Source organism: Solea solea, chromosome 15 (genome assembly GCF_958295425.1).
Source record: "Solea solea chromosome 15, fSolSol10.1, whole genome shotgun sequence".
Lineage (NCBI taxonomy): Eukaryota > Metazoa > Chordata > Actinopteri > Pleuronectiformes > Soleidae > Solea > Solea solea.
The window spans coordinates 1,831,302-1,840,560 of record NC_081148.1 but is presented as its reverse complement, the minus strand read 5'-3'; positions in this window follow the sequence as shown (position 1 = coordinate 1,840,560).

Genomic DNA, 9,259 nt, shown 5'->3' with positions numbered 1-9,259 from the left:
TTTAGTTGCTAATGACATTTGAAACCTGGCCCAGACCAAAGTCCAGACCAGGTGGCCTATGCTAGTTTATGCTGGTTTATACTGGTCTAGGATGGTCTATGCTAGTTTATGCTGGTCTATGATGGTCTATGCTAGTTTATGCTGGTTTATACTGGTCTAGGATGGTCTATGCTAGTTTATGCTGGTCTATGATGGTCTATGCTAGTTTATGCTGGTCTATGATGGTTTGTGATGGTCTATGCTAGTTTATGATGGTCTATGATTTCTATCATGGTCTATGCTAGTTAATGCTGGTCTAGTTTATGCTGGTCTATGGTGGTCTGTGATGGTCTATGCTAGTTTATGATGGTCTATGATTTCTATCATGGTCTATGCTAGTTAATGCTGGTCTAGTTTATGCTAGTTTATGCTGGCTCAGCTAACTTTGCTTTTAAAGCTAATGATAGCTCACTCCTGGTCCTTACTTTCTGAGCTAACATTGCCTTTCAAAGTAAAAGCATGTGGTTAATGTTGATCCTGATTAGGTGCCTGGGGTAAATTAGCTTGTAAAACATTGATAATCAGCGACAGCTGGAGAAAAATGAGCTCAGTGCGATGTTCCCAGCTTTTTGTCATGAGTTGCTTCAAAAAAGGCAACTCATTTATTCAGTTATTTTCGTTGTGATGACAGCTCCGCCCCCTCCGTCACAGACGCAAATATCATCTTGTTGTAATGAACTCTTCATAGCAACACCAGAAAAAGGTGCAGTTCATCAAAAATAGACCTGGCTGCACACACACATCTCTCATACTGTATTTGTCACCAGTCTAAAAAGAGTGTGAAGACAACACCATTTTTATGAGTGTGTGTGTGTTGTTGCTAACCCTCTGGTGGATACATCATTGGATTCTGTCATTATAAATAGGTCCCGTGCAGAATTCCTTCTCTGGAAATATATAGAGTTTATTATTAGCCACGTAAATCCTCCTCTCACCCAGTATCCTCATTTGAGTGGGGGAGGGGCATGTGTGTGTGTGCTGTCTCCATGAGGAGGGTGGCAGCACTGTTTACGAGTGTGTCATCGTATGAAGATAATCTTTCACTCAGAGACAAACCGTCCGGTCGTTAATTCTCCACAGTGCAGACTCTTCCTGACAAGCTCGTCCTCTGTCCCTCTGCTCACAGAGCTGCAGCCCTGACACGATCCAGAACACATGACACGGACCAGAACACATGACACGGACCAGAACACATGACACGATCCAGAACACATGACACGATCCAGAACACATGACACGGACCAGAACACATGACACGATCCAGAACACATGACACGGACCAGAACACATGACACGATCCAGAACACATGACACGATCCAGAACACTTGACACGGACAAGAACACATGACACGATCCAGAACACATGACACGATCCAGAACACTTGACACGGACCAGAACACATGACACGATCCAGAACACATGACACGATCCAGAACACATGACACGATCCAGAACACATGACACGGACCAGAACACATGACACGGACCAGAACACATGACACGATCCAGAACACATGACACGATCCAGAACACATGACACGGACCAGAACACATGACACGATCCAGAACACATGACACGATCCAGAACACATGACACGGACCAGAACACATGACACGATCCAGAACACATGACACGGACCAGAACACATGACACGATCCAGAACGCATGACACGATCCAGAACACATGACACGGACCAGAACACATGAGAGGATCCAGAACACATGACACGGACCAGAACACATGAGAGGATCCAGAACACATGAGACGATCCAGAACACATGACACGATCCAGAACACTTGACACGATCCAGAACACATGACACGATCCAGAACACATGACACGATCCAGAACACATGACACGATCCAGAACACATGACACGGACCAGAACACATGACACGATCCAGAACACATGACACGATCCAGAACACATGACACGGACCAGAACACATGACACGATCCAGAACACATGACACGATCCAGAACACATGACACGGACCAGAACACATGACACGATCCAGAACACATGACACGGACCAGAACACATGACACGATCCAGAACACATGACACGATCCAGAACACATGACACGGACCAGAACACATGACACGATCCAGAACACATGACACGGACCAGAACACATGACACGATCCAGAACGCATGACACGATCCAGAACACATGACACGGACCAGAACACATGAGAGGATCCAGAACACATGACACGGACCAGAACACATGAGAGGATCCAGAACACATGAGAGGATCCAGAACACATGACACGATCTGACACGATCCAGAACACATGACACGGCCCAGAACACATGACACGATCCAGAACACATGACACGGACCAGAACACATGACACGATCCAGAACACATGACACGGACCAGAACACATGACACGATCCAGAACACCTACACGATCCAGAACACATGACACGGACCAGAACACATGAGAGGATCCAGAACACATGACACAAACCAGAACACATGACACGATCCAGAACACATGACACGATCCAGAACACATGACACGGACCAGAACACATGACACGGACCAGAACACATGACACGATCCAGAACACATGACACGATCCAGAACACATGACACGGACCAGAACACATGACACGATCCAGAACACATGACACGATCCAGAACACATGACACGATCTGACACGATCCAGAACACATGACACGATCCAGAACACATGACACGGACCAGAACACATGACACGATCCAGAACACATGACACGATCCAGAACACATGACACGGACCAGAACACATGACACGATCCAGAACACATGACACGGACCAGAACACATGACACGATCCAGAACGCATGACACGATCCAGAACACATGACACGGACCAGAACACATGAGAGGATCCAGAACACATGACACGGACCAGAACACATGAGAGGATCCAGAACACATGAGAGGATCCAGAACACATGACACGATCTGACACGATCCAGAACACATGACACGGCCCAGAACACATGACACGATCTGACACGATCCAGAACACATGACACGATCCAGAACACACGACACGGACCAGAACACATGACACAAACCAGAACACATGACACGATCCAGAACACATGACACGATCCAGAACACATGACACGGCCAGAACACATGACACGGACCAGAACACATGACACGATCCAGAACGCATGACACGATCCAGAACACATGACACGGACCAGAACACATGAGAGGATCCAGAACACATGACACGGACCAGAACACATGAGAGGATCCAGAACACATGAGACGATCCAGAACACATGACACGATCCAGAACACTTGACACGATCCAGAACACATGACACGATCCAGAACACATGACACGATCCAGAACACATGACACGATCCAGAACACATGACACGGACCAGAACACATGACACGATCCAGAACACATGACACGATCCAGAACACATGACACGGACCAGAACACATGACACGATCCAGAACACATGACACGATCCAGAACACATGACACGGACCAGAACACATGACACGATCCAGAACACATGACACGGACCAGAACACATGACACGATCCAGAACGCATGACACGATCCAGAACACATGACACGGACCAGAACACATGAGAGGATCCAGAACACATGACACGGACCAGAACACATGAGAGGATCCAGAACACATGAGAGGATCCAGAACACATGACACGATCTGACACGATCCAGAACACATGACACGGCCCAGAACACATGACACGATCCAGAACACATGACACGGACCAGAACACATGACACGATCCAGAACACATGACACGGACCAGAACACATGACACGATCCAGAACACCTACACGATCCAGAACACATGACACGGACCAGAACACATGAGAGGATCCAGAACACATGACACAAACCAGAACACATGACACGATCCAGAACACATGACACGATCCAGAACACATGACACGGACCAGAACACATGACACGGACCAGAACACATGACACGATCCAGAACACATGACACGGACCAGAACACATGACACGATCCAGAACACATGACACGATCCAGAACACATGACACGATCTGACACGATCCAGAACACATGACACGATCTGACACGATCCAGAACACATGACACGATCCAGAACACATGACACGGACCAGAACACATGACACGATCCAGAACACATGACACGATCCAGAACACATGACACGGACCAGAACACATGACACGATCCAGAACACATGACACGATCCAGAACACACGACACGGACCAGAACACATGACACAAACCAGAACACATGACACGATCCAGAACACATGACACGATCCAGAACACATGACACGGACCAGAACACATGACACGGACCAGAACACATGACACGATCCAGAACACATGACACGATCCAGAACACATGACACGGACCAGAACACATGACACGATCCAGAACACATGACACGATCCAGAACACATGACACGATCTGACACGATCCAGAACACATGACACGATCTGACACGATCCAGAACACATGACACGATCCAGAACACATGACACGGACCAGAACACATGACACGATCCAGAACACATGACACGATCCAGAACACATGACACGGACCAGAACACATGACACGATCCAGAACACATGACACGATCCAGAACACACGACACGGACCAGAACACATGACACGATAAAGAACACATGACACGGACCAGAACACATGACACGATCCAGAACACACGACACGGACCAGAACACATGACACGATCCAGAACACATGACACGATCTGACACGATCCAGAACACATGACACGATCCAGAACACATGACACAGACCAGAACACATGACACGATCCAGAACACATGACACGATCCAGAACACATGACACGGACCAGAACACATGACACGATCCAGAACACATGACACGGACCAGAACACATGACACGATCCAGAACAGATGACACGGACCAGAACACATGACACGATCCAGAACACATGACACGGACCAGAACAGATGACACGATCCAGAACACATGACACGATCCAGAACACATGACACGGACCAGAACACATGACACGATCCAGAACACATGACCCGGACCAGAACAGATGACACGATCCAGAACACATGACACGATCCAGAACACATGACACGATCTGACACGGACCAGAACACATGACACAAACCAGAACACATGACACGATCCAGAACACATGACACGATCCAGAACACATGACACGGACCAGAACACATGACACGGACCAGAACACATGACACGATCCAGAACACATGACACGATCCAGAACACATGACACGATCCAGAACACATGACACGATCTGACACGATCCAGAACACATGACACGATCTGACACGATCCAGAACACATGACACGATCCAGAACACATGACACGGACCAGAACACATGACACGATCCAGAACACATGACACGATCCAGAACACATGACACGGACCAGAACACATGACACGATCCAGAACACATGACACGATCCAGAACACACGACACGGACCAGAACACATGACACGATCCAGAACACATGACACGGACCAGAACACATGACACGATCCAGAACACACGACACGGACCAGAACACATGACACGATCCAGAACACATGACACGATCTGACACGATCCAGAACACATGACACGATCCAGAACACATGACACAGACCAGAACACATGACACGATCCAGAACACATGACACGATCCAGAACACATGACACGGACCAGAACACATGACACGATCCAGAACACATGACACGGACCAGAACACATGACACGATCCAGAACAGATGACACGGACCAGAACACATGACACGATCCAGAACACATGACACGGACCAGAACAGATGACACGATCCAGAACACATGACACGATCCAGAACACATGACACGGACCAGAACACATGACACGATCCAGAACACATGACCCGGACCAGAACAGATGACACGATCCAGAACACATGACACGATCCAGAACACATGACACGATCTGACACGATCCAGAACACATGACACGATCCAGAACACATGACACAGACCAGAACACATGACACGATCCAGAACACATGACACGATCCAGAACACATGACACGATCCAGAACACATCCCACGATCTGACACAATCCAGAACACATGACACGGACCAGAACACATGACACGGACCAGAACACATGACACGATCCAGAACACATGACACGGACCAGAACACATGACACGATCCAGAACACATGACACAGACCAGAACACATGACACGATCCAGAACACATGACACGGACCAGAACACATGAGAGGATCCAGAACACATGAGAGGATCCAGAACACATGACACGGACCAGAACACATGACACAGACCAGAACACCTGAGAGGATCCAGAACACATGACACGGACCAGAACACATGAGCGGTGAGAGACAGCAGAGACACAATGACACATAAATCACTCACTTTCCTTCACCAAAGTCCAGAGAGAAAATCTCAGCAGTTGCTGATCCACTGTTGCCTCCATCACTAATTTCAAATGTCTTATTTTGTCTCTTCAGTGTTTGAAATCCAACGTTCAGATTGACCTCAGTGACACAAAGTGACCACATGAGGCAGCAGAGGACCAGCAGCTCCTGTGAGTTTCTCTCTGGACTTTGGTGTGTGAGAGTGAGTGCTTTACAAACTTCAGTTTCCTGTTGTGAAAACATGATGCGACTTAGCTACTAAAGGATAAACACTCAGCTTTGATCTGATATGACAGCATGAACTCTTATAAATGTGGTGAAGTGAAGAGGCTGAAATCGTCGATGGAAACAAACACATCATGTCGACGGGGTCATGTGACTCCGCCCATGTGACTGGTGTTATTTTCAATGCTACACATTATGACAGAGTAAGAATGAGGTCAACTATCATGTTGTGGCACCAGTGTGACACACACACACACACACACACACACACACACATAAAGTCGCTCAAGGTCACAGGGTCAAGTGTGAGAATGTGTGTACATGTGATCATCCATGTTTAAGTGAGGGCAAAGGTCAAGTGCAGTGAACCTGCACCTGCTGTAACCACATACACACACACACACATGAACATGACATACATAACTTCATACACATGCGAGTTATTCCCGTCTCGTAGACGGACCGTAATCCCGCTGTAATCTGGTTCACGCCTCCGACGACATCACACAGAAGGTCACACCTCATCATATGTGAATGTATGTGACACCACACACACACACACACACACACACACACACTCACACAACTTTGTGAACATTAATGTTGCCAGAGCAGTTTAATAATCTTCAGATTATTATTCTGGTCATTTATAAAAACCTGCTCAGACCTGAGCACTGCACCAGGGCTCTGTAGCGCCCCCTCAGGTAAACAGGGCTTATCATGAAGCTTATCAGGAAGCATGACATATATACACATACTGTGTGTGTGTGTGTGGTCTCACCAGCTGCTGGGCGCTGACAGGTGGTTGTGGGCGTGGCTCTGTGAACACTGAAGGAGGAGACTCATTGACACCAAACTCTGTAAGAAACCAGAGCTGAGGCTCAAGTTCAAGGTTAGAGGCAGAACGTGTGTGTGTGTGTGTGTGTGTGTCAGAACCGACTGTGCTGTGAGCGCCCCCTGCTGCTGAGAACCAGCCTGAAACACAGAGGCTCACTCTCAGGGAAAACATGAATGAGCAGATTTTAGTCACGTGTCAGTCTAAGTCTAAAATATCTACGTCACATGTTCAGTGATGTGGACAGGAGAGAAAGAAGTGATTTTAGCCTCTCACTCTCCCACACCAAAGTCCCGAGAGAAAATCCGTGATTTTAGCTGCGGTGACACAGGAGCTGCTGTGTCACTGCTGGTGTTAGCTGCTAATGTTAGCATCCATGCCCAGTAACTTATACTATCATTCAGCTTTATTGAGTGATGCCATATTAGCATGTTAGCGTATCACTCACCTATTTTGCAGCCTGAGACACTTAACCTCACGCTCAGTAAAAACAAAATGGCTGCTAGCTGAGACAAGGGGGAACAACCTGATTTTAACCACTTAACAAAAGACTAATGAGTCCCTGTCAGCTTAAGTCTACGATATCTTAAGAACATGATCACATCTTTATCTGACTGTCCAGAGACAATCAGTGATTGTAGCTGTGGGGACACAGGAGCTGCTGCTCCTCTGCTGCCTCGTGTGGTCACTTTGTGTCACTGAGGTCAATCTGAACAAAGGATTTCAAACACTGACGTGACAAAATAAGACATTTGAACTGAGTGATGGAGGCAGCATCTGTGTGTGATGTTAAAATCACTCATTTTGTGTGTGTGTGTGTGTGTTTGTGTGTGTGTGTGTGTGTGTGTGTTTGTGGTTTACAAACATCAGTTTCCTGTTGGAAAAGTGTTTAATTATCAATTTAACAGTTTTCAATGGGAAGGTTGTGTTTATCTAAGCAGAGACTGTTTTTCTACTATATGTATAATGTAATGTAATATAATGTAATGTAATGTGATATAATGTAATATAAATAACGTAGCTTTTCAATTACAATTTGAAACTTTGTAATTGATCATTATAGATTGAATCAGTAATGTAATATAATATAATGTAATGTAATGTAATGTAATGTAATGTAATATAATGTACTGTAATGTAATGTAATGTAATATAATGTACTGTAATGTAATGTTATATGATATAATATAATATAATATCATATAATGTAATGTAATGTAATGTAATGTAATGTAATGTAATATAATATAATGTAATGTAATGTAATGTGATATGATATGATATAATATAATGTAATGTAATATGATATAATATAATGTTATGTAATATAATATAATATAATATAATATAATATAATGTAATACAATGTACTATAATGTAATATGATATAATATAATATAATATAATATAATATAATATAATATAATATAATATAATGTAATGTAATGTACTATAATGTAATGTAATATGATATAATATAATGTTATGTAATATAATATAATGTAATGTAATGTAATGTAATGTAATATAATGTACTGTAATGTAATGTAATGTAATGTAATTAATATGATATGATATAATATAATATAATGTAATGTACTATAATGTAATGTAATATGATATAATATAATGTCAGGTAATATAATATAATGTAATATGATATAATATAATGTTATGTAATATAATA